Below are 5,228 nucleotides of genomic sequence, written 5' to 3'. Positions count from 1 at the left end.
TGATCTAGTTTCATTCTTCTGCATGTTGCTGTCCAGTTCTCCCAGCACCATCTGTTAAAGAGGCTGTCTTTTTTCCATTGGATACTCTTTCCTGCTTTGTCAAAGATTAGTTGGCTGTATACTTTTGGGTCCACCTCTGAGTTCTCAATTCTGTTCCATTGGTCAATGTGTCTGTTTTTGTGCCAATACCATACTGTCTCGTTGATGATGACAGCTTTGTAGTAGAGGCTAAAGTCTGGGACGGTGATACCTCCCGTTTTGGTTTTATTCTTCAATATTACTTTGGTTATTTGGAGTCTTTTGTGATTCCATACAAATTTTAGGATAGTTTGTTTTGAGAAGTATGCTGGTGCAATTTTGATTGGAATTGCATTGAATGTGTAGATTGCTTTGGGTAGTAAAGACATTCTAACTATATTTATTCTTCCTATCCATGAGCATGGGATGTTTTTCCATTTCTTTGTGTCTTCTTCAAGTTCTTTCATAAGTTTTCTATAGTTTTCATCATATAGATCTCTTTTATCCTTGGTTAGGTTTATTCCTAGGTACTTCATGGTTTTTTGTGCAATTATGAATGGGATCAGTTTCTTGATTTCTCTTTCTGTTGTTTCATTGTTGGTGTATAAAAATGCAACCAATTTCTGTAGGTTGATTTTGTACCCTGCAACTTGGCTGAATTTTTGGATCAGTTCTGGGAGGCTTCTGGTGGAGTCTGTCGGGTTTTCGATGTAGAGTATCATGTCATTTGCGAAGAGTGAAAGTTTGACTTCCTCTTTGCCAATTCTGATGCCTTTGATTTCCTTTTGTTGTCTGATGGCTGATGCTAGGACCTCTAGCACTATGTTAAACAGCAGTGGTGAGAGTGGACATCCCTGCCGTGTTCCTGATCTCAGGGGGAAAGCTCTCAGTTTTTCCCCGTTGAGGATGATGTTAGCTGAAGGCTTCTCATAGATGGCTTTGATGATGTTTAAGTAGGTTCCTTCTATCCCAAATTTCTCGAGAGTCTTTATTAAGAAGGATGCTGTATTTTCTCAAATGCTTTTTCTGCATCTATCGACAAGATCATATGGTTTTTATCTTTTCTTTTGTTGATGTGATGTATCACATTGATTGATTTGCGAATATTGAACCAGCCCTGTAACCCAGGAATGAATCCCACTTGATCTTGGTGGATAATTCTCTTTATGTGTTGTTGGATTCGACTTGCAAGGATCTTGTTGAGGATTTTTACATCCTTATTCATCAAGGATATTGGCCTGTAGTTCTCTTTTTTTGCTGGTTCTCTGTCTGGCTTGGGAATCAGAGTGATGCTGGCTTCATAAAATGAGTCTGGGAGTTTTCCTTCGATTTCTATTTTTTGGAATAGCTTGAGAAGAATTGGGAATAATTCTGTTTTAAACGTCTGGTTGAATTCCCCAGGGAAGCCATCAGGTCCAGGGCTCTTATTTATTAGGAGATTTTTGAAAACTGATTCGATTTCCTCACTAGTTATGGGTCTGTTCAAGTTTTCTATCTCTTCCCGTGTGAATTTTGGTAGTGAATGTGTGTTTAGGAATTTGTCCATTTCTTCTAAGTTGTCCAGGTTGTTGGCATATAGCTTTTCATAGTATTCTCTGATAATTGCTCGTATATCTGAGGGGTTGGTTGTATTCAGTCTGTTTTCATTCATGATTTTGTCTATTTGAGTGCTCTCTCTTTTCTTTTTGAGAAGCCCGCTAGAGGTTTGTCAATTTTGTTTATTTTTCAGAAAACCAACTCTTGGTTTCTTTGATCTGTTCAACTGTTTCTTTGGTTTCTATATTGTTTGTTTCCGCCCTAATTTTTATGATTTCTCTATTTCTACTTGGTTTGGGCTGCTCTTGTTGCTCTCCCTCTAGTTGCTTAGGTGAGCTGTTAGACTTTGCTCTTGCACTTTTTCTAATTTCTTGAAATAGGCCTGGAATGCAATGTACTTTCCTCTTAAGACTGCCTTTGCTATCACCCATAGAGTTTGGATTATTGTATTTTCATTTTCATTTGTTTCCATATATTTTTAAATTTCTTCTCTAATTGCCTGATTGGCCCACTCATTCTTTAGTAGGGTGTTCTTTAACCTCCATGTTTTTGGAGGTTTTCCAGACTTCTTCTTGTGATTGATTTCAAGTTTCAAAGCATTGTGATCTGACAGTGTGCATGGTATGATCTCAATTCTTTTATATTTATTGAGGGCTGCTTTATGTCCCAGTATGTGATCTATCTTGGAGAATGTGCCATTCGCACTTGAGAAGAAAGTGAATTCCATAGCCTCAGAATGTAGATTTCTAAATCTATCTGTCAAATCCATCTGGTCCAATATCCCACTTAAGTCTATTGTGTCTTTATTGATTTTCTGTCCAGTTGATGTGTCCATTGCTGTAAGTGGAGTATTAAAGTCCCCTGCTATTAGCACGTCCTTATCAATAAGAGTGTTTCTGTTTGTGATTGTTTTATGTATTTAGGTGCTCCCATATTTGGTGCGTAGACATTTATAATTGTTAGCTCTTCCTGATGGTTAGACCTTCTAATTATTATATGATGCCCTTCTTCATCCTTTGTTACTGTCTTTACTTAAAATCCAGTTTGTCTGATATAAGTATAGCTACTCCAGCTTTTTTTTTTTTTTACTTCCAGTAGCATGATAGATATCCCTCCATCTCCTTACTTTTAATCTAAAGGTGTCCTCCAGTCTAAAATACGTTTCTTGTTGACAGCAAATAGATGGATTTTGTTTTTTTATCCATTCTGTTACCGTATGTCTTTTGATTGGGGCATTTAGTCCATTTACATTCACTGTTATTATTGAAATATATGGGTTTAGAGTCATTGTGTCGTTTGTGAGATTCATGCTTGTGGTGGCGTCTCTATCTTCTTGTGTTCCTTGCAAAATTTCCCTCATAGAGTCCCCTTCAGGATTTCTTGTACAGCTGGTTTAGTGGTGACAAATTCTTTCAATTTTTGTTTATTTGGAAAGACTTTTATCTCTCCTTCTATTCTGAATGACAGGCTTGCTGGATAGAGGATTCTTGGCTGCATATTTTTTCTGTTCATCACATTGAAGATCTCCTGCCATTCCTTTCTGGCCTGCCAAGTTTCAGTCGATAGGTCTGTCACCACTCTGATAGGTTTCCCTTTGTGTGTTAGGACCCTTTTCTCCCTAGCTGCTTTCAAAATTCTCTCTTTGTCCTTATATTTTGCCAGTTTCACTATAATATGTGGTGCAGAAGATCGATTCAAGTTACGTCTGAGGGGAGTTCTCTGTGCTTCTTGGAATTCAACGTCTGTTTCCTTCCCCAGATTGGAGAAGTTCTCTGCTATAATTTGTTCAAGGACTCCTTCAGCGCCTTTCCCTCTCTTCCTCTTCTGGAATTCCTATGATACGGATATTATTCCATTTGATTGTATCGCTGAGCTCTCGAACTCTCCTTTTGTTCTCCTGTATCAGTTTATCTTTCTTTTCTCGGCTTCTTCTTTTTCTATCATTGTGTCTTCTAAATCACTTATTCTCCTTTCTGCGTCTTCAGTCCGTGCATTGGACGCCTCCATTTTATTTTGCATCTCATTTATAGCATTTTTTAATTCATCACAACTATTTTTAAGCTCCATAGTCTTTGTAGCAATAGTTTCTCTGATGTCTTCCATGCCTTTTTCAAGCCCAGCGATTAATTTTATGACTGTTGTTCTAAATTCTAGTTCAGTTATGTTGCTCATATCTGTTTTGAGCAGTTCTTTAGCTGTCAGTTCTTCCTGGAATTTCTTTGGAGGAGAGCTCTTTCATTTCATCATTTTGGTTAGCTTTCTATCTCTTGTTAGTTTTAAAAACTTGTTATGCACTCTGCACCTGTGAGTGCTGCTGTACCGAAGAAGGCTCTTTGTCTGTCCAGGGCCTTCAGAAAGTATTCTTTGAATGGTATCTCTTGGTCTCTCTTGTTGAGACCTTGGTTATTTTATTTTCCTACTCATAGTGGTATTTGGCACTCTTCACCATGTGTACTTTGGCTTGTTTCTTGAGGTAGCCCTGGAAAAGAAAACAGACAAACACCCAGGGAACACAGACACACAAGCACACAGACAAATCCAACAAACACACAAACCGAAAGGGAAAATGAAAAAGAAAAGAGAAAAGAGGAAGGAGGGAAGGTGAATAATAAGAAATAAAAATACACAAAAAAGAAGAAAAGAAAAGGAAAAAAGAAGAAACCCAATAGACAAAGAACAATCTAAAGCAAGTAACCAGATTTCCCAGCTACAAATAAAAAGCTAGGTGTATGCAGTGCTGGTGGAAGACCATAGAGAAAGAGAGAAATGACAGGGCGGATGAAATGAGCAGGAAGAAGGAATAAGAGGCTTTTTTCAAAGAGCGAAAGAGTGGAATATGGTTGGAGAAGAGGAGAAAGAAATGACGATGATGGTCTCCAGAGAAACTATTTAGTCTGATTACTCCAGAGAGAAAGAGATGAAAAGGTAGGTATGTGTAGAATTTACATCTAGAGAATGGATTAAATGTGACTGTTTAATCAAGCCAGTGACCAAAATTAATCAGGGCAGTGCATCCATGTTGGTCTTGCCCCGGCTCTGGTAAAAAAAAAAAAAAAAAAAAGAAAGAAAAAAAGAAAGAAAAAGAAAAAGGAAGAGGGCAGCTCTCTAGCAAGGATGGATGTGGTTGGGTCCAGTGCATCCCGCGGGAGTCCTGCCTTGGCGGTTGTGGGGAGAAGAGTGGCGGTGCCCCAGTCCCTTCTTGAACTAAGCATTGCAACTCACTCTTTTGGGTGTGCAATTTCCCTGTGCCGGGGGCATAGCCAAGGTGGGCCGTGCTCTCTATCCCAAGCCAGCCCTCGTTTCCAGATCTCAGTCCACGCCCCATTGAAATGGCCTGAAATATAAACTCGCAGGCAAGCCCCTCAGAGCAGTTTCAAGCCTCTCGCCTTCCCCCTGGGGATCAAGCCAGAAGCCGCTGCTCCTGCCTCCTCCAGGTCGGGCTGGTAAGTGAGGAGCAGTTTCCCCGGGGTCGCCTGGGACCAGTGTGTCCCACCTAGGGTCAGCTGGACAGCAGGAAACCGGGTCCCTCTGTGTCCCGTTGCCCAAAATATAAACTCGCGGGCACATCTCTCTCTCAGAAGTTTCAAGCCTTTCACCTCCCCACTAGGGATCCAGCGGACCCAGAAGCAGAAAGGCGCGGCAGCTGCGCATCCCCTCCAGGTCGAGCTGGTGAT

The sequence above is a fragment of the Hyaena hyaena genome, unplaced genomic scaffold, assembly GCF_003009895.1.
Source record: "Hyaena hyaena isolate Hyena2069 unplaced genomic scaffold, ASM300989v1 scaffold_1382, whole genome shotgun sequence".
In the NCBI taxonomy this organism is placed as follows: Eukaryota; Metazoa; Chordata; class Mammalia; order Carnivora; family Hyaenidae; genus Hyaena; species Hyaena hyaena.
Note: the sequence above shows the minus strand (reverse complement) of the source record.